General features: G+C 42.7%; 1 pseudogene; it reads left to right on the plus strand.

Moving 5' to 3' along the window:
* Window positions 1–21,872, plus strand: part of LOC120056673 — a 74,203-nt pseudogene that overhangs the window by 33,313 nt on the left and 19,018 nt on the right.

The following is a 21,872-nucleotide window of genomic DNA, read 5'->3' on the forward strand; positions in this document are numbered from 1 at the left end:
AAGTCTTAGTATCTAATTTGAACGTCTTAGTAAACAAAAAAAATGGAATGACTCATCTCGTTTCGTGTACTTAATTTTACTTTGTCTAATTAGGCCTCATTCGTTATGCAGCTTGTCAGACCGTGCAAAGGTTGTTGCACCCATTCATTCACTGATTCCACCCATTGAAATGATTATTAATTTACAGTTCTTTAATAGCCTAAAGCAGGGCTGAAATTGAATGCCAGAGTATATAAGTGGTCAAGTGTGGAGTCGGTCATTTGAAAAAAAATGTGTTGGCATTCTCTCCCGCTCCAAGTTTACTCCAGTACTGCCTACCCACAAGCTCAGGGCATGCTCTGCTTAGCTTTTTTCATTATCACTCTTCTTTTAATTACTGTGACCCCACCCACAGTACCCTATATCAAGTTTAGATTCTACTTTCTAAAATTAGTATCTGTATTTTCACTTGAAGCTTTCCACCTTCTCCAGTGCAGTCCCTTTGATGTGGATAGGGGGGTGCTCCCGCTGCTGTTTCCTGAAGTCCACAATCAGCTCCTTTGTTTTGTTGACGTTGAGCGAGAGGTTGTTTTCCTTGCACCACACTCCCAGGGCCCTCACCTCCTCCCTGTAGGCTGTCTCGTCATTGTTGGTAATCAGGCCTACTGCTGTTGTGTTATCTGCAAACTTGATGATTGAGTTGGAGGTGTGCGTGGCCAGGCAGTCATGGGTGGACAGGGAGTACACGAGGGGGCTGGGCACGCATCCTTGTGGGGCCCCAGTGTTGAGTATCAGTGTTTTTTCCTACCTTCACCACCACAGGGGCGGCCCGTCAGGAAGTCCAGGACTCAGTTGCACGGGGCGGGGTTCAGACCCAGGGCCTCAAGCTTAATGATGAGCTTGGAGGGTACTTTGGTGTTGAATGCTGAGCTATAGTCAATGAACAGCATTCTTACATAGGTATTCCTCTTCTCCAGACGGAATAGGGCAGTGCGCAGCGCGATGGCGATTGCATCGTCTGTGGATCTATTGGGGCAGTAAGCAAATTGAAGTGGGTCTAGGGTGTCAGGTAAGGTAGAGGTGATATGGGCCTTGACTAGTCACTCAAAGCACTTCATGATGGCATAAGTGAGTGCTACTTGGCGATAGTCATTTAGTTATGTTACCTTTGCTTTCTTGCGTACAGGAACAATGGTGGACATCTGAAGCATATGGGGACAGTAGACTGGGATAGGGAGAGATTGAATATGTCCTTAAACATTCCAGCCAGCTGGTCTGCGCATGCTCTGAGGACCCTTGTGAAGGCTAACACGCTTAAATGTCTTACTCGCGTCGGCCACGGAGAAGGAGAGCCCACAGTCCTTGGAGCGGGCTGCGTCGGTGGCACTGTGTTATCCTTAAAGCGGGCGAAGAAGGTGTTTAGCTTGTCCGGAAGCAAGATGTCGGTGTCTGCGAAGTGGCTGGTTTTCCATTTGTAGTCCGTGATTGTCTGTAGACCCTGCCACATACGTCTCGTGTCTGAGCTATTGAATTACGAAAAGTGCTTATCTAAACTCTGCAAAAAAAGAAATATCCCTTTTTCAGGACCCTGTCTTTCAAAGATAATTCGTAAAAATCTAAATAACTTCACAGGTCTTCATTGTAAAGGATTTAAACACTGTTTCCCATGCTTGTTCAATGAACCATAAACAATTAATGAACATGCACCTGTGGAACGATCGTTATGACACTAACAGCTTACAGATAGTAGGCAATTAAGGTCACAGTTATGAAAACTTGGGACACTAAAGAGGCCTTTCTACTGACTCTGAAAAACACCAAAAGAAAGATGCCCTGCTCATCTGCGTGAACGTGCCTTAGGCATGCTGCAAGGAGGCCTGAGGACTGCAGATGTGGCCAGGGCAATAAATTGCAATGTCCGTACTGTGAGACGCCTAAGACAGCGCTACAGGGTGACAGGACGAACAGCTGATTGTCCTCGCAGTGGCAGACCACGTGTAACAACACTTGCACAGGATCTGTACATACGAACATCACACCTACAGGACAGGTACAGGATGGTAACAACAACTGCCAGAGTTACACCAGGAATGCACAATCCCTCCATCAGTGTTCAGACTGTCCGCAAAAGGCTGAGAGAGGCTGGACTGAGGGCTTGCAGGTCTGTTGTAAGGCAGGACCTCACCAGACGTCACCGGCAACAATGTCACCTATGGGCACAAACCCACCGTCGCTGGACCAGACAGGACTGGCAAAAAATGCTCTTCACTGAGGAGTCGTGGTTTTGTCTCACCAGGGCTGATGGTCGGATTCACGTTTATCGTAGAAGGAATGAGCGTTACACCGAGGCCTGTTCGTTTTGGAGGTGGATGGTCCGTCATGGTCTGGGAGGGTGTGTCACAGCATCATCGGACTGAGCTTGTTGTCATTGCAGGCAATCTCAACGCTGTGCGTTACAGAGAAGACATCCTCCTCCCTCATGTGGTACCCTTCCTGCAGGCTCGTCCTGACATGGCCCTCCAGCATGACAATGCCACCAGCCGTAATGCTCAATTTGTGCATGTCAGTGTTCTGCCATGGCCTGCGAAGAGCCCGGATCTCAATCCCATTGAGCACTTTTGGGACCTGTTTGATCTGAGGTTGAGAGCTAGGGCCATTCCCCCCAGAAATGTCCGGGAACGTGCAGGTGCCTTGGTGGAAGAGTGGGGTAACATCTCACAGCAAGAACTGGCAAATATGGTGCAGTCCATGAGGAGGAGATGCACTGCAGCACTTAATGCAGCATGTGGCAAAACCAGATACTGACTGTAACTTTTGATTTGACACCCCCTTAGTTCAGGGACACATTATTCCATTTATGTTAGTCACATATTTATTTATTTCACCTTTATTTAACCAGGTAGGCAAGTTGAGAACAAGTTCTCATTTACAACTGCGACCTGGCCAAGATAAAGCAAAGCAGTTTGACACATATAACAACACAGAGTTACACATGGAGTAAAACAAACATACAGTCATTAATACAGTAGAAAAATAAATCTATATACAATGTGAGCAAATGAGGTGAGATAAGGGAGGTAAAGGCAATAAATAGGCCATGGTGGCGAAGTAAATACAATGTAGCAATTAAAACACTGGAAAGGTAGATTTGAAAGTAGATGAGTGTGCAAAGTAGAAATACTGGAGTGCAAAGGAGCAATATAAATAAATACAGTAGGGGAAGAGGTAGTTGTTTGGGCTATTTATAGATGGGCTATGTGCAGGTGCAGTGATCTGTGAGCTGCTCTGACAGCTGGTGCTTAAAGCTAGTGAGGGAGATAAGTGTTTCCAGTTTCAGAGATTTTTGTAGTTTGTTCCAGGCAATGTCAGCAGAGAACTGGAAGGTGAGGCGGCCAAAGGAGGAATTGGCTTTGGGGGTGACCAGTGAGATATACCTGCTGGAACGCGTGCTACGGGTGGGTGCTGCTATGGTGACCAGCGAGCAGAGATAAAGCGGGACTTTACCTAGCAGGGTCTTGTAGATGACCAGGAGCCAGTGGATTTGGCGACGAGTATCAAGTGAGGGCCAGCCAACGAGAGCGTACAGGTCGCAGTGGTGGGTAGTATATGGGGCTTTGGTGACAAAACGAATGGCACTGTGATAGACTGCATCCAATTTGTTGAGTAGGGTGTTGGAGGCTATTTTGTAAATGACATCACCGAAGACGAGCATCGGTAAGATGGTCAGTCTTACCGATATGTTTGGCAGCATGGGTGAAGGATGCTTTGTTGCAAAATAGGAAGCCAATTCTAGATTTAACTTTGGATTGGAGATGTTTAATATGAGTCTGTAAGGAGAGTTTACAGTCTAACCAGACACCTAGGTATTTGTAGTTGTCCACATATTCTAAGTCAGAACCGTCCAGAGTAGTGATTCTGGACGGGCGGGAAGGTGCAGGCAGCGATCGGTTGAAGAGCATGCATTTAGTTTTACTTGTATTTAAGAGCAGTTGGAGGCCACGGATGGAGAGTTGTATGGCATTGAAGCTCGTCTGGAGGGTTGTTAACATCTTATGGCTGCAGGGGCAGTATTGAGTAGCTTGGATAAAAGGTGCCCATTTCAAATGGCCTCGTACTCAATTCTTGCTCGTACAATATGCATATTATTATTACTATTGGATAGAAAACACTCAAGTTTCTAAAACCGTTTGAATTATATCTGTGAGTAAAACAGAACTCATTTTGCAGCAAACTTCCTGTCAGAAAGTGAAAAATCTGAAATCGAGGCTCTGTTCCTGGGCCTCCCTATTAATCTGCTTGAAATCTATTAGTATACATGCACTTCATACGCCTTCCACTAGATGTCAATAGGCTGTGAGGTGAAATGGGGTCTCAATCTCTTTCTATGGTCAAAAGAGAGAGCTTGGAATGACAGGACCCCAATTTCCTTTGTTCAGGAAGACGCGGAAAGGACTTCCGCATTGGCTTCTGAAAAGCTTTTGTTATAGACGGCTAATATCTCCGGCTTTGATTTTATTTGATAAATGTGACAATATCGTAAAGTATGTTTGTTCAATATAGTTTAATCAGATTATTGACATTTTTTCGGGAGTTTTGGCGTGTTCCGTTCTCTGCGTTTGTTGACGATGGACAGCTTCGCGCCACTTGGCAAGTTTGCTTGCTAATTCGAGAGGGAAAAAGGACATTCTAAATCCAAACAACGATTGTTCTGGACAAAGGACCACTTGTACAAGATTCTGATGGAAGCTCAACAAAAGTAGGACCCATTTATGATGTTATTTCCTATTTGTCGAAAATGTGTTGTTGCGTTTTCCGCCTTGATTTTTGGCGCTGTCTCGCTATAACGTAAGCTGCATGTCGTACTAAAGTTATTTTTAGAATTCTAACACGGCGATTGCATTAAGAACTAGTGTATCTATCATTTGCTGTACAACAAGTATTTTTTAGTAACGTTTATGATTAGTTATTTGGTCAGAATAGGTGAGTGTCAGAAATATATCCGGAGATTCTGGAAAATATTTGCTAGGTTTTCGGCTCTAAATATGCACATTTTCGAACAAACCATATATGTATTGTGTAATATGATGTTATAGGACTGTCATCTGATGAAGTTTATGAAGGTTAGTGAAATAATTAATATCTTTTGCTGGTTTTGTCGCTATCGCTACTGTTGCCTTGAATCAATGTAGCTGTGTGGTTGGCTATTGTAGTAAGCCAATATAATGCTATATTGTGTTTTCGCTGTAAAACACTTAAAGAATCGGAAATATTGGCTGGATTCACAAGATGTTTGTCTTTCATTTGCTGTACACCATGTATTTTTCATAAATGTTATATGATGAGTATTTAGGTATTTCAATTTGGTCTCTGTAATTGTTCTAGCTGCTTCGGTGCTATTTCCGATTGTAGCTGCAATGTAAAACTATGATTTATACCTCAAATATGCAAATTTTTCGAACAAAACAGATTTATTGTATAACATGTTATCAGACTGTCATCTGATGAAGTTGTTTCTTGGTTAGTTTGGTTGGTTTTGTGCAAGCCACCTGTGCTGTGAAAAATGTCTGTGCTTTTTTGTATTTGGTGGTGAGCTAACATAAATATACGTGGTGTTTTCGCTGTAAAACATTTTAAAAATCGGACATGTTGGCTGGATTCACAAGATGTTTATCTTTCATTTGCTGTATTGGACTTGTTACTGTGTGAAAGTTAAATATTTCTAAAAAATATATTTTGAATTTGGCGCCCTGCAATTGGACTGGCTGTTGTCATATTGATCCCGACACCGGCCTGCAGCCATAAAACACAGTGTCCAAAGAAGGGCCAGAAGTATACAGAATGGTGTCGTTGTTACGCACGCCTCTAAGAAGAGGGAACGCAACACCCTGCTGCAAATCAACTCCCCGTGAAGCAACAGAGGTATGGGTGGGTAGATACGAGAAAGGATGACAAAAGGCAGAATTTACCGTTTACTAGGATTTATTTTCTACACGGTAATATGGGGAAGAGGGGCTGGACGGAACCAAAGCAAAGAAAGTAAATATCAAAGCTCCCCCTCTCCTATCTAACCTGCCTACCCACTTAACTTACCTAACTTAGCACCACCTGGTGCCCTAACCAAAATACAGGGGGTGGTCCGCCCAGGTCTTACCTAGTGTGCCTAGACAATGAATATACTACGGGTATATGTATGCCCGCGGGCCTCTTGCCTAAACACTCCCAAAGTGCCTTCTCCTTTCCCCCTGGGAACAAATGAAACAAAACAACAAACATTCCACGTCACAACAAAACTGAGAAAACTAACTCAGGTCACTAAAGAACAACAAACACAGAACATAGCAAAGCTGCTACCAACAACAACTAACATAGTACATACTCACGACCAATATGCTTTAACCCCTCAGCCATAAACCTCTCTCTCAGAAATTCTCTATATAACATTCAATGTCAACCTACAATGATCTCTCTCTCTCTCTCTAATCCTCTCTCCAAAATATTCAATCTCTCCATCCTGAACAGAACACTGGCTTTTATAGCTTCAGGTGGCAATGGTGATTAGAAACAGCTGTATCTTGACGAGGGGGCGGGGTCAGCTCCAATCATCAATTAGCCATTGAGTCGACCAATCAGCTGGTTGGGGAGTACTCAGGAAGCTATCTCCTGAAACACACACACTCAAATACAAACCACAACACAGAAACTGGGGAACGTAACAGTCGTCTGCGTAGAGGTGGATCAGAGACTCACCAGCAGCAAGGGCAACATCATTGATGTATACAGAGAAGAGAGTCGGCCCAAGAATTGAACCCTGTGTCACCCCCATAGAGACTTCCAGAGGCCCGGACAACAGGCCCTCAGATTTGACACACTAAACTTTGTCGGAGAAGTAGTTGGTGAACCAGGCGATGCAATCATTTGAGAAACGAAGGCTGTTGAGTCTGCCGATGAGGATGTGGTGATTGACAGAGTCGAAAGCCTTGGCCAGGTCAATGAATACGGCTGCACAGAATTGTTTCTTATCGATGGCGGTTAAGATATCGTTTAGGACCTTGAGCATGGCTGAGGTGCACCCATGACCAGCTCTGAAACCAGATTGCATAGTGGAGAAGGTACGGTGGGATTCGAAATGGTCGGTGATCTGTTTGATAACTTGGCTTTCGAAGACCTTAGAAAGGCAGGGCAGGATAGATATAGGTCTGTAGCAGTTTGGGTCTAGAGTGTCTCCACCTTTGAAGAGGGGGATGACCGCAGCTGCTTTCCAATCTTTGGGAATCTCAGATGACATGAAAGAGCGGTTAAACAGACTAGTAATAGGGGTTGCAACAATTTCGGCAGATCATTTTAGAAAGAAAGGGTCCAGATTGTCTAGCCCGGTTGATTTGTGGGGGTCCAGATTTTGCAGCTCTTTCAGAACATCAGCTGACTGGATTTGGGAGAAAGAGAAATGGGGAAGGCTTGGGCGAGTTGCTGTGGGGGGTGCAGTGCTTATGACCGGGGTAGGGGTAACCAGGTGGAAAGCATGGCCAGCCGTAGAAAAATGCTTATTGAAATTCTCAATTATAGTGGATTTCTCGGTGGTGACAAAGTTTCCTATCTTCAGTGCAGTGGGCAGCTGGGAGGAGGCGCTCTTATTCTCCATGGACTTTACAATGTCCCAGAACTTTTTTGAGTTTGTGTGCAGGATGCAAATTTCTGCTTGAAAAAGCTAGCCTTGCCTTTTCTAACTGCCTGTGCATATTGGTTTCCAACTTCCCTGAAAAGTTGCATTTCACGGGGGCTGTTCGATGCTAATGCAGAACGCCACAGGATGTTTTTGTGTTGGTTAAGGGCAGTCAGGTCTGGAGAGAACCAAGGGCTGTATCTGTTCCTGGTTCTAAATTTCTTGAATGGGGCATGCTTATTTTAAGATGGTGAGGAAGGCATTTTTAAAGAATAACCAGGCATCCTCTACTGACGGGATATTGTCAATATCCTTCCAGGATACCCGGGCCAGGTCGATTTAGAAAGGCCTGCTCGCTGAAGTGTTTCAGGGAGCGTTTGATAGTGATGAGTGGAGGTCGTTTGACCGCTGACCCATTACGGATGCAGACAATGAGGCAGTGATCGCTGAGATCTTGGTTGAAAACAGCAGAGGTGAATTTAGAGGGCAAGTTGGTTAGGATGATATCTATGAGGGTGCCTGTGTTTACGGCTTTGGGGTTGTACCTGGTTGTACCTACCACATGTCTGTGGAACTTGTTCAGTTCATGTCTCAGTTGTTGAATCTTGTTATGTTCATGGAAATATGTACACGTTAAGTTTGCTGAAAATAAATGCAGTTGACAGTGAGAGGACGTTTCTTTTTTTGCTGAGTTGATGATACTGTATCACAATTTGTTTAATCTATCAGCAAAGTAGCACGTATAGCAGTCATGTTCACCAGTGATACAGCTAGTAACTAAGCGACTTACTAAATTGCTTGATGACCAGTAAATTATCTGTTAATTTTATGTAAAATGTATCCTACACTCTATCTCCTATAGATCAACTCAGTGAAGTAACTTTTACTTTAGCTGTTTGTCCCTCTCTCTTCTGTCTCCTCTAGACCAACTCTGTAAAGTTCCACACCAAGGCGCTGTCAGTGTTCCACCAGATCAATGCTTATGAGGAGGACGGCTTCCTGATGCTTGACATGTGTTGCTCTGACAATGGAGTGGCCCTTAACAACTACCTCATCCAGAACCTACGCAAGTCAGGGGAGGCTCTCGATCAGGTCAGCATGGAAATACAGTGCCTTTTCCACATGTTGTTGTGTTACAGCCTGAATTTAAAATGGATTACATTAAAATGTTTGTCACTGGCCTACACACAATACCTCATAACGTCAAAGTGGAATTATGTTTATTGAATTTTTTACAAATTAATTAAAAATGAAAAGCTGAAATGTCGAGTCAATAAGTATTCAACCCCTTTTGTTATGGCAAGCCTAAATAAGTTCAGGAGTAGAAATTTGCTTAACAAGTCACATAATAAGATGTATGAACGTGGTGTGCAACAGAAGTGTTTAACATGGTTTTTTAATGACTACCTCATCTCTGTAAGTCCCAAAGTCGAGCAGTGCATTTCAAACACAGAGACAAGGGAGGTTTTGCAACATCTTGCAAAGAAGGGCACCTATTAGTAGATGACAAAAGCAGACATTGAATATCCCTTTGAACATAGTGAAGTTATTATTTACACTTTGGATGGTGTATCAATACAACCAGTCACTACAAAGATACAGGCGTCCTTCCTAACTCAGTTGCCGGAGAAGAACATAATTGCTCAGGGATTTCAATGTGAGGCCAATGAAGACTTTAAAACAGTTACAGAGTTTAATGGCTTTGATAGAAGAAAACTGAGGAGGGATGAACAACATTGTAGTTACTCCACAACACTAACCTAATTGACAGAGTTAATAAAAAGAAGCCTGTAAAGAATAACAGATATTCCAAAACATGCATCCTGTTTGCGACAAGGTACTAAAGTAATACTTTTTGGCAATAATACAAAGTGTTATGTGCGGAGCAAATCCAATGCAACACTTTACTGAGTACCACTCCCATATTTGTAAGTGGTGGCTGCATCATGTAATGGGTATGCTTGAAATTGTTGTGGACTGGGGAGTATTTCAGGATTAAAAATACATGGAATGACGCTAAGCACAGGCAAAATAATAGAATAAAACCTGGTTCAGTGTGCTTTCCACCAGACACAGGGAGATGAATTCACCTTTCAGCAGGACAATAAACTAAAACAAACAGCAACCACAGCTAATGAAGTCAATGTAACCCTTAACAAGAGTTGCAGTATGATTTGGAATGGGGGGCCAGTAATAAACTGGTCCTGAACAATTCTAAAACTAAGATAATTGTATTTGGTCAAATATTCCCTGAGTTCTAGACCTACGCTGAATCTGGTAATGAATTGTGTGGCTGTTGAGCAAGTTGAGGAGACTAAATTACTTAGGGTTAACTTACATTGTGAACAGTCATGGTCAAAACATATGCAGTTGAAGTCGGAAGTTTACATACACTTAGGTTGGAGTCATTAACCTCTCTTGGGTACGTGAGACGTTAGCATCCCACCTCTTCAACAGCCAGTGAAACTACTGGGCGCCAAATTCAAATACAGAAATACTCATTATAAAAATTCAGAAATAAAAACATATTTTACATAGGTTTAAAGATGGACTTCTTGTGAATCCAACCACGGTGTCACATTTTTAAAAATGCTTTACGGCGAAAGCATACCTTACGATTATTTGAGAACATAGCCCAGCAGACAAATCATTACAAACAGTAACCAGCCAAGTAGAAGAGTTACACAAGTCAGAAATAGAGATTAAAAATTAATCCCTTACCTTTGATGATCTCCATATGGTTGCACTCAGCAGACATTCATTTACACAATAAATGTTCCTTTTGTTCGATAAAGTCTCTTTATATCCAAAAACCTCTGTTTTGTTCGCGTTTTCTTCAGTAATCCACAGGCTCAAACGCAGTCAAAACAGGCAGACAAAAAATCCAAATTGTATCTGTAAAATTCATAGAAACATGTCAAACAATGTTTATATTCAATCCTTAGGTTGTGTTTAGCCTAAATAATCGATAATATTTCAACCGGACAATAACGTTGTCAATTTAAAAGGTAAACAAGAAAGGCACTCTCTCGGTCGCGCGCATGAAAAAGCTCTGTGACACTTTAGGGTCCACTCATTCAGACTGCTCTTACTTCCTCATTTTTCAGAATACAAGCCTGAAACAATTTCTAAAGACTGTTGACATCTAGTGAAAGGCATAGGAACTGCAATTTGAGTCCTAAGTCAATGGATACTGTAATGGCATTGAATAGAAAACTACAAAACCAAAAGAAAAACTACTTCCCGAATAGATTTTTCTCAGGTTTTCGCCTGCCAAATCAGTTCTGTTATACTCAGACACTATTTTTACAGTTTTGGAAACTTTAGAGTGTTTTCTATCCAAATCTACCAGTTCTATGCATATCATATCTTCTGGGCCCGAGAAGCAGGCAGTTTAATTTGGGCACGCTTTTCATCCAAAATTCCCGAATGCTGCCCCCTACCCTAGAGAAGTTTTAAAACTCGTTTTTCAACCACTCCACAAATTTCTTGTTAACAAACTATAGTTTTGGCAAGTCGGTTAGGACATCTGCTTTGTGCATGACACAAGTAATTCTTCCAACACTTGTTTACAGACAGAGTACTTCACTTATAGTTCACTGTATCACAATTCCAGTAGGTCAGAAGTTTACATACACTAAGTTGACTGTGCCTTTAAACAGCTTGGAAAATTCAAGAAAAATATGTCATGGCTTTAGAAGCTTCTGATAGCATAATATACATAATTTGAGTCAATTGGAGGTGTACCTGTGGATGTATTTCAAGGCCTACCTTCAAACTCAGTGCCTCTTTGCTTGATATCATGGGAAAATCAAAAGAAGAGCAATTTCCAAACACCTGAAGGTACCACGTTCATCTGTACAAACAATAGTTTACAAGTATAAACACCGTGGGACCACGCAGCCGTCATACCGCTCAGGAAGGAGACGCATTCTGTCTCCTAGAGATGAACGTACTTTGGTGCGAAAAGTGCAAATCAATCCCTGAACAACAGCGAAGGACCTTGTGAAGATGCTGGAGGAAACAGCTACAAAAGTATCAATATCCACAGTAAAATGAGTCCTGTATCGACATAACCTGAAAGGCAGCTCAGCGAGGAAGAAGCCACTGCTCCAAAACATTTGTGAAAAAGCCAGACTACAGTTTGCAACTGCACATGGGGACAAGATCGTACTTTTTGGAGAAATGTCCTCTGGTCTGATGAAACAAAAATAGAATTGTTTGGCCATAATGACCATCTTTATGTTTGGAGGAAAAAGGGGGAGGCTTGCAAGCCAAAGAACACCATCCCATCCGTGAAGCACAGTGGTGGCAGCATCATGTCGTGGGGGTGCTTTGCTGCAGGAGCGACTGGTGCACTTCACAAAAAAAGATAGCATGATGAGGAAGCAAAATTATGTGGATTTATTGAAGCAACATCTCAAGACATCAGTCAGGAAGTTAAAGCTTGGTCGCAAATGGGTCTTCCAAATGGACAATGACCCCAATCATACTTCCAAAGTTGTGGCAAAATGACTTAAGGACAACAAAGTCAAGGTATTGGAGTGGCCCATCACAAAGCCCTGACCTCAATCCCATAGAAATTTGTGGGCAGAACTGAAAAAGCTTGTGCGAGCAAAGAGGCCTGCAAATCTGACTCAGTTACACCAGCTCTGTCAGGAGGAATGGGCCAAAATTCATTGTGGGACTTATTGTGGGAAGCTTGTGGAAGACTCCCAAAAATGTTTTGACCAAAGTTAAACAATTTAAAGGCAATGCTACCAAATACTAATTGAGTGTATGGAAACTTTTGACCCACTGGGAATGTGATGAAAGAAATAAAATCAGAAATAAATAATTCTCTCTACTGTTATTCTGACTTCACATTCTTAAAATAAAGTGGTGATCCTAAATGACCTAGGACAGGGAATATTTACTAGGATTAAATGTCAGGAATTGTGAAAACCTGAGTTTAAATGTATTTGGCTAAAGTGTATGTAAACTTCTGACTTCAACTGTAGATTCAATAGTTGTAAAGATGGGGAGAGGTCTGTCTGTAATTACGATATGCTCTGCTTTTTTGACACCGCACTCCAAAAAGCAAGTGCTGCAGGCTCTAGTTTTGTCTTATCTTGAATATTGTCCAGTCATGTGGTTAAGTGCTTAAAGGAAAGACCTAGTTAAGCTGCAGCTGGCACAGAACATATTGGCACGTCTTGCTCTTCGTTGTAATCAGAGGGCTGATATAAATACTATGCATGCCAGTCTCTCTTGGCTAAGAGTTGAGGAGAGACTGACTGCATCACTTCTTCTTTTTATGAGAAACACCGCTCTGACAAACACACTTACCCCGCCAGACATACCACCAAGGGTCTTTTCACAGTACCCAAATCCTGAACAAATTCAAGAAAGCATACAGTACTATATAGAGCATTATTAAATGGAATTCCTTTCCATCTCATATTGCTCAAATGAACATACCTGGTTTAAAAAAACGAATAAAGCAACACCTCACTGCACAATGCCTCTCCCCTATTTGACCTAGATAATTTGTGTAAATTGATTTGTAGTCTACTTGTGCCTTTTTTTAAATTGATATCGTTTTGTCCTTGATCTATTCTTGTCTATTAATGTTGTGTAAGATGTCATGTTTCATATTTTGTATGGAACCCTGGAATAGTAGCTGCTGCTTTCGCAACAGCTAATGGGGATCCTAATAAAATACCATTTATGCTATGACATTGGGATGCTGCTAGAGCTGCCGCTTTCAAGGAGTGGGACATTAATCCGTAGGCATATAAGAAATCCTGCTATGCCCTCAGACGACCCATCAAACAGGCAAAGCGTCAATGCAGGAATATTATTGAATCCTACGACACTATGCTCGTCGGATAAGGCAGCACTTGCAAACTATTACGGACTACAAAGCGAGCTGCACAGTGCCTACCAGATGAGCTAAATGCCTTTTATGATCGCTTTCGAGGCAAGCATTAACTGAAGCACATATTAGAGCACCAGCTGGTCCGGATCACTGTGTGAACACGCTCTCTATAGCTGATATGAGTAAGACCTTTAGACAGGTCAACATTCACAAGGCCAATGGCCAGACGGATTACCAGGACGTGTACTCGGAGCATGCACGTATCAACTGGCAAGTGTCTTCACTGACATTTTTCACCTCTCCCTGACCAAGTCTGGAATACCTACGGACATGCTTCAAGATGACCACCATAGTCCCTGTGCCCAAGAACGCCAAGGTAACCTGCCTAAATGACTAGCACCCCATAGGACTCAAGTCTGTAGCCATGAAGTGCTTTGAAAGGCTGGTCATGGTTCATGTCAACACCATTATCCCAGAATCCCTAGACCCACTACAATTGGCAACAGATCCACAGATGCAAACAGATCCACAGAAGACACCATCTCAATTGCACTCCACACTGCCCTTTCCCAATTGGACAAAAGGAACACCTACAGTCAAAAGTTAAGACACACCTACTCATTCAAGGGTTTTTCTTTATTTTTACAATTTTTTACATTGTAGAATAATAGTGAAGACATCAAAACTATGAAATAACACACCTCCAGGCTGTGTAAGGCCTATTTGACCAAGAAGGAGAGTGATGGAGTGCTGCGTCAGATGACCTGGCCTTCACAATCACCCGACCTCAACCCAATTGTGATGGTTTTGGATGAGTTGGACCACAGAGTGAAGGAAAAGAAGCCAACACGTGCTCAGCATATGTAGGAACTCCAAGACTGTTGGAAAAGCATTGCAGGTGAAGCTGATTGAGAGAATGCCAAGAGTGTGCAAAGCTGTCATCAAGGCAAATACTTAGAAAAATCTCAAACTTAAATAAATCACTTTTTTCATTACTACATGATTCTATGTGTTACTTCATAGTTCATGTCTTCAACATTATTATACAATATAGAAAATAGTAAAGATTAAAACAATTCTGGAGTGAGTAGGTGTGTCCAAACTTTTGACTGGTACTGAATGTGAGAATCTGTTCATTGACTACAGCTCAGCTTACAACACTATAGTTACCACAAAGCTCATCACTAAGCTAAAGACTCTAGGACAAAACATCTCCCACTGCAACTGGATGCTGGACTTCCTGATGGTGCTCCCAGGTGGTAAGGTTAGTCAACAACACATATGCCACGCTGATCCTCATCACAGGGGCCTCTCAGGGGTGCGTGCTTAGTCCCTTCCTGTTCTCCCACAATTGCATTGCTAAGCACGACTCCAACACCATCAGGAAGTAGTTGATGACACAACGGTGGTAGGCCTGATCACCAACAACGATGAGACAGCCTATAGGAAGGAGGTCAGAGACCTGGCAGTATAGTTTCAGGAAAACAATCTCTCCCTCAATGTGAGCAAGACAAAGGAGCTGATCGTGGACTACAGGAAAGGGAGGGCCGAGTGGGCAGAGAGTTTCAAGTTCCTTGGTGTCCACATCACCTACAAACTATCATGGTCCAAACACACCAAGACAGTCTTGAACGACAACACCTATTCCCCCTCAGGAGAATAAATAGATTTGGCAAGAGTTCCCTAGACCATTTGCATCACCGTCTGGTAGGGCATCTGCTCGGCATCTGACCGTAAGGTGCTCCAGAGGGCAGTGCATAAGGCTCAGTACATCACTTGGGCCAAGCTTCCTGCCATCCAGGACCTCTATACTAGTGTCTGAGGAACGCCCAAAAACTTGTCAAAGTCTTCAGCCGCCCAAGTCATAGACTGTTCTCTGTGCTAACGCATGGCAAGACGTACTGGATCACCAAGTCTAGGTACAAAAGGCTCCTTAACACCTACTACCTCCAAGACATAAGACTTCTGATCAGTTAATCAAATGGCTACCTACATGTACAGTGCATTCGGAAAGTATTCAGACCCCTGAATTTTTCCACATTTTGTTACAGCCTTATTCTAAAATAGATGAAATACAATTATTTCCTCATCAATCTACAGACAATACCTCATAATGACAAAGTGAAAACAAGTTCTTTGACATTTTTGAAAATGTATTCAAATAAAATAGAATACCTTATTTACATAAGAATTCAGACCATTTGCTAGGAGACTCGAAATTGAGCTGATCATTCCATTGATCATCCATGATGTTTCTACAACTTGATTGGAGTCTACCTGTGGTAAATTAAATTGATTGGACATGATTTGGAAAGGCACACACCTGTCTATATAAGGCCCCAAAGTTGACAGTGCATGTCAGAGCAAAAACCAAGCCATGAGGTCGAAGGAGTTGTCCATAGTGCTCCAAGACAGGATTGTGTCGAGGCACCGATCTGGGGAAGGGTACAAAAAAATGTCTGCAGCATTGAAGAACACAGTCATTCTTAAATGGAGGAAGTTTGGAACCACCAAGACTCTTCCTAGAGCTGGCCGCCCTGCCAAACTGAGCAATCAGGGGAGAAGGGCATTGGTCAGGGAGGTGACCAAGAACACGATGGTGACTCTGAAAGAGCTCCAGGTTTCCTCTGTGGACATGGGAAAACCTTCCAGTAGGAAAAACATCTCTGCAGCACTCCACCATTCTGGTCTTTATGTTAGAGTGGCAAGGCTGAAGCCACTTCTCAGTAAAAGGCACATGACAGCCTGCTTGGATTTTTCCAAAAGGCACCTAAAGACTTTCAGACCACAGGAAACAAATGTATCTGGTCTGATGAAACTAAATTTTAACTTTTTGTCCTGAATGCCAAGAGTCACGTCTGGAGATAACCTGTCACCGTCCCTATGGTGAAGCATGGTGGTGGCAGCATCATGCTGTGGAGATGTGTTCCAGCGGCAAGGACTTGGAGACTAGTCAGGATCGAGTGAAAGATGAATGGAGCAAAGTACAGAGAGATTCTTGATGAAAGCCTGCTCCAGAGCATGCAGGACCTCAGACTGTGGTGAAGGTTCACCATCCAACAAGACAACAACCCAAAGCACACAGCCAAGTCAACGCAGGAGTGGCTTCGGGACAAGTCTCTTAATGTCCTTGAGTGGCCCAGCCAGAGCCCGTACTTGAACCCGATCGAACCTGAAATTAGCTCTGTAGCGACTCTCTCCATCCAACCTGACAGAGCTTGAGAGGATCTGCAGAGAAGAATGGGAGAAACTCCCCAAATACAGGTGTGCCAAGCTTGAACGTCATACCCAAGAAGACTTGAGGCTGTAATCGCTGCCATAGGTGCTTCAACAAAGTACTGAGTAAAGGGTCTGAATTATTATGTAAATGTGATAGCGTCGTTATCGTTATTTTATTGTTTTACTTTTTTAACTTTAGTTTATTTATTAAATATTTTCTCAGCTCTTATTGTCTTAAAATTGCATTGTTGGTTAAGGGCTTGTAAGTAAGCATTTCATAGTAAGGTTGACACCTGTTGTATTCGGCTCATGTGACAAATAAGATTTGATTTGATGTTCACGTGCTCTGTATTTGTACCTCAGGTCTACAACACCATGTACAAAGCTTTTCCCCGGCGCTTTGTTCTGCCCCTCAATGTGACCAACGACACACCGACAGGTGTGAACCTCAACACACGTCCCACCAGCTCTGCCACTTCTTTCAAAACAGCCAAAGATAAGGTATGCTGGAAATGTGCATGTTTCTGTTATCTATACTGTATGTGTTGTTGTTAGTAAAAGTTAGGTGTGTTAGAACTATGCATGTTTCTGTAAACTGTGATATTTTGTGTGTGTGAGAAAGATATGGCTATTCTGGCAAGCCAGCAACCGGGGATTCCCAGTTCGAATCCTTGTCCAACGGGAAAAATCTGACGGGAAGTGAGTTGGCATCCGGCGGCTTGCTGGTATCAAATCCTAGATGCCATTGCCTGCCGTTGTAATCTTGAGCAAGTCACTTAACCCCCCAAAACAACAGCTCCCCTGGTGCGCAGTATGGCAGCCCACCGCACCTCTCCAAAACCTGTATATGTATATATGTGTATTGTCGTGACTTGACTTTAACATTAATCTGAAGTCTGTTATTTATCTAATTAACTAACTATGTTTAATTGTTACCGAATTAAATGAATCATGTAGGTGATTATGCACTGTGCAAAGTTATGTAAAACAATTATCTCTTATAGCTTCTCAAATCACATCTATCTCAACAAAAATACTCATAATGTTTCATATTACATGCACAACTCATAGTATGGAAACTTCATATATGTATTAGGTACACTTTCCAAGTTACAATATATCCTTTATAACATTTTTAATGACATCACAACATGACATTAGTGTTATTTAGATCGCCTCTGATCATTCCACACATTCTACATTCAAAATATTGTTTCAGTGTTTGCTTTTGAACGTGTTAGAGTTTCAGTGGGAAAAAGGTCTGTTGAGACAAAACACATTCCTTTTGTGAATTTTGCTGCCAAGTCTGGTTGTTGACAACAGTTTCTTTCTTGCAACATGATAGTTGTTCCCAACATTACAGTTGAGCGTTTGGACTTATTCCAAGTACTATATACGTATCTATAACATACAGTAATTGACCTACAAATTAGTATTAATATACAGTATACAGTGGGGTAAAAAAGTATTTAGTCAACCACCAATTGTGCAAGTTCTCCCACTTAAAAAGATGAGACAGGCCTGTAATTTTCATCATAGGTACACTTCAACTATGACAGACAAAATGAGAATAAAAAATCCAGAAAATCACATTGTAGGATTTTTAATGAATTTATTTGCAAATTATGGTGGAAAATAAGTATTTGGTCAATAACAAAAGTTTATCTCAATACTTTGTTATATACCCTTTGTTGGCAATGACAGAGGTCAAACGTTTTCTGTAAGTCTTCACAAGGTTTTCACACACTGTTGCTGGTATTTTGGCCCATTCCTCCAAGCAGATCTCCTCTAGAGCAGGGATGTTTTGGGGCTGTTGCTGGGCAACAGACTTTCAACTCCCTCCAAAGATTTTCTATGGGGTTGAGATCTGGAGACTGGCTAGGCCACTCCAGGACCTTGAAATGCTTCTTACGAAGCCACTCCTTCGTTGCCCGGGCGGTGTGTTTGGGATCATTGTCATGCTGAAAGACCCAGCCACGTTTCATCTTCAATGCCCTTGCTGATGGAAGGAGGTTTTCACTCAAAATCTCACGATACATGGCCCCATTCATTCTGTCCTTTACACGGATCAGTCGTCCTGGTACCTTTGCAGAAAAACAGCCCCAAAGCATGATGTTTCCACCCCCATGCTTCACACTAGGTATGGTGTTCTTTGGATGCAACTCAGCATTCTTTGTCCTCCAAACACGACGAGTTGAGTTTTTACCAAAAAGTTATATTTTGGTTTCATCTGACCATATGACATTCTCCCAATCTTCTTCTGGATCATCCAAATGCTCTCTAGCAAACTTCAGACGGGCCTGGACATGTACTGGCTTAAGCAGGGGGACACGTCTGGCACTGCAGGATTTGAGGCTCTGGCGGCGTAGTGTGTTACTGATGGTAGGCTTTGTTACTTTGGTCCCAGCTCTCTGCAGGTCATTCACTAGGTCCCCCCGTGTGGTTCTGGGATTTTTGCTCACCGTTCTTGTGATCATTTTGACCCCACGGGGTGAGATCTTGCGTGGAGCCCCAGATCGAGGGAGATTATCAGTGGTCTTGTATGTCTTCCATTTCCTAATAATTGCTCCCACAGTTGATTTCTTCAAACCAAGCTGCTTACCTATTGCAGATTCAGTCTTCCCAGCCTGGTGCAGGTCTACAATTTTGTTTCTGGTGTCCTTTGACAGCTCTTTGGTCTTGGCCATAGTGGAGTTTGGAGTGTGACTGTTTGAGGTTGTGGACAGGTGTCTTTTATACTGATAACAAGTTCAAACAGGTGCCATTAATACAGGTAATGAGTGGAGGACAGAGGAGCCTCTTAAAGAAGAAGTTACAGGTCTGTGAGAGCCAGAAATCTTGCTTGTTTGTAGGTGACCAAATACTTATTTTCCACCATAATTTGCAAATAAATTCATAAAAAATCCTACAATGTGATTTTCTGGATTTTTTTTCTCATTTTGTCTGTCATAGTTGAAGTGTACCTATGATGAAAATTACAGGCCTCTCTCATCTTTTTTAGTTGGAGACTTGCACAATTGGTGGCTGACTAAATACTTTTTTGCCCCACTGTATATGCTTAAATATATAAATATGCTTCATGTTCACTGTGGCAGAATATTTATTTTAATTAGCAATTTTCTGCATTTATCAGAGTGCCACCAGGTAACCTGATTTCAGATGTGTCCATGTAAACAGGATTATTAGGGAAATCGTTCTTCTTGCAAAGCATGTAAACATTTTAATCTGACTATCCACAATAATCGTATCATTGTGTGCATGTAACCATACTCTCTTCTTCTAACCATTGTGAATAAAATAATGGGCAACTGGGCATTTTTGTACATGACCCTAAATATGATGGGACGTTAATTCACTCAGGAATTCACTCAGGAACAACACTTATGTGGACGCACCTGCTTTCAAACTACTTTGTATCCCTCATTTACTCAAGTGTTTTCCTTTATTTTGGTAGGTACCATTACACTTCCGTGGGAACCGTAAATAGCCAATCAATAACTGATGAAGGAGCTTGTGCGGAGAAAGTGTCAGCTTTCTTTAAATCATTGAAGGGAATTAAATTGCAGGCTTTTACCTTTTCAAATCCAATTTTATTGGCCATATACACATATTTAGCAGATGCTATTGCAGGTGTAGCGAAATGCTTGTTTTCCTAGCTCCGACAATTCACAACAATACACACAAATCTAAATGTAAAATAATGGAATTATGAAATATATAAATATTAGGATGTTCAATGTAGGAGTGGCATTGACTAACATACGGTAGAATAGAATACAGTATGTCCATATGAAATGAGTAAAGCAGTATGTAAACATTATCAAAGTGACTAGTGGTCCATTATTAAAGTGACCATTGTCTATAGGGCAGCAGCCTCTAAGGTGCGGGATTGAGATGGTAGCCAGCTAGGGATGGCTATTTAACAGTCTGATGGCCTTGAGATAGAAGCTGTTTTTCAGTATCTTGGTCCCAGCTTTGATGCACCCGTACTGATCTCGCCTTCTGGATGATGGCGGGGTTAAAAGGCCGTGGCTCGGGTGGTTGATGTCCTTGATGATCTTTTTGGCCTTCCTGTGACATCGGGTGCTGTAGGTGTCCTGGAGGTGTGCCCCCGGTGATGCAATGGGCAGACCACACCACCCTCTGGAGAACCCTGAGGTTGCGGGCGGTGCAGTTGCCGTACCAGGTGGTGATGCAGCCCGACAGGATGCTCTCAATTGTGCATCTATAAAAGTGTGTTAGGGTCTTAGGGGACAAGCGCCTCCTTCACCACACTGTCTGTGTGGACCATTTCAGATCGTCAGTGATGTGTACCCCGAGGAACTTGAAGCTTTCCAACTTCTACACTGCGGTCCAGTCGATGTGGATAGGGGATTGCTCCCTATGCATTTTCCTGAAGTCCACGATCAGCTCCTTCGTTTTGTTGATGTTGAGGGAGAGGTTATTTTCCTGGCACCACTACACCAGGGCCCTCACCTCCTCCCTGTAGTCTTTCTCGTCATTGTTGGTAATCCGGCATACTACTGTTGTGTCGTCTGCAAACTTAATGATTGAGTTGGAGGTGTGTGTGGCCACGCAGTCATGAGTGAACAGGGAGTACAGGAGTGGGGTGAGCACGCACCCTTGTGGGGCCCCTGTGTTGAGGATCAGTGAAGTGGAGGTGTTGTTTCCTACCTTTACCACCTGGGGGCGGCCCGTCAGAAAGTCCAGGACCCAGTTGCATAGGGCTGGATTCAGTCCCAGTGCCCTGAGCTTAATGATGAGCTTGGAGGGTACTATGGTGTTGAAGGCTGAGCTATAGTCAATTAACTGCATTCTTATATAGGTTTTCTTCTTGTTCAGATGGGATAGGGCAGTGTGCAGTGCAATGGCAATTGTATCGTCTGTAGATCTATTAGGGCGGTAAGCAAGTTGAAGTGGGTCTAGGGTGTCAGGTAAGGTAGAGGTGATATGATCCTTAACTCGCATCTCAAAGCACTTCATGATGACAGAAGTGAGTGCTACCTGGCGATAGTCATTTAGTTCAGTTACTTTTGCTTTCTTGGGTACAGGAACAATGGTGGACATCTTGAAGCAAGTGGGGACAGCAGACTGGGATAGGGAGAGATTGAATATGTCCTTAAACACTCCAGTCAGCTGGACTGCACATGCTCT

This window comes from Salvelinus namaycush, chromosome 12 (assembly GCF_016432855.1).
Source record: "Salvelinus namaycush isolate Seneca chromosome 12, SaNama_1.0, whole genome shotgun sequence".
In the NCBI taxonomy this organism is placed as follows: domain Eukaryota; kingdom Metazoa; phylum Chordata; class Actinopteri; order Salmoniformes; family Salmonidae; genus Salvelinus; species Salvelinus namaycush.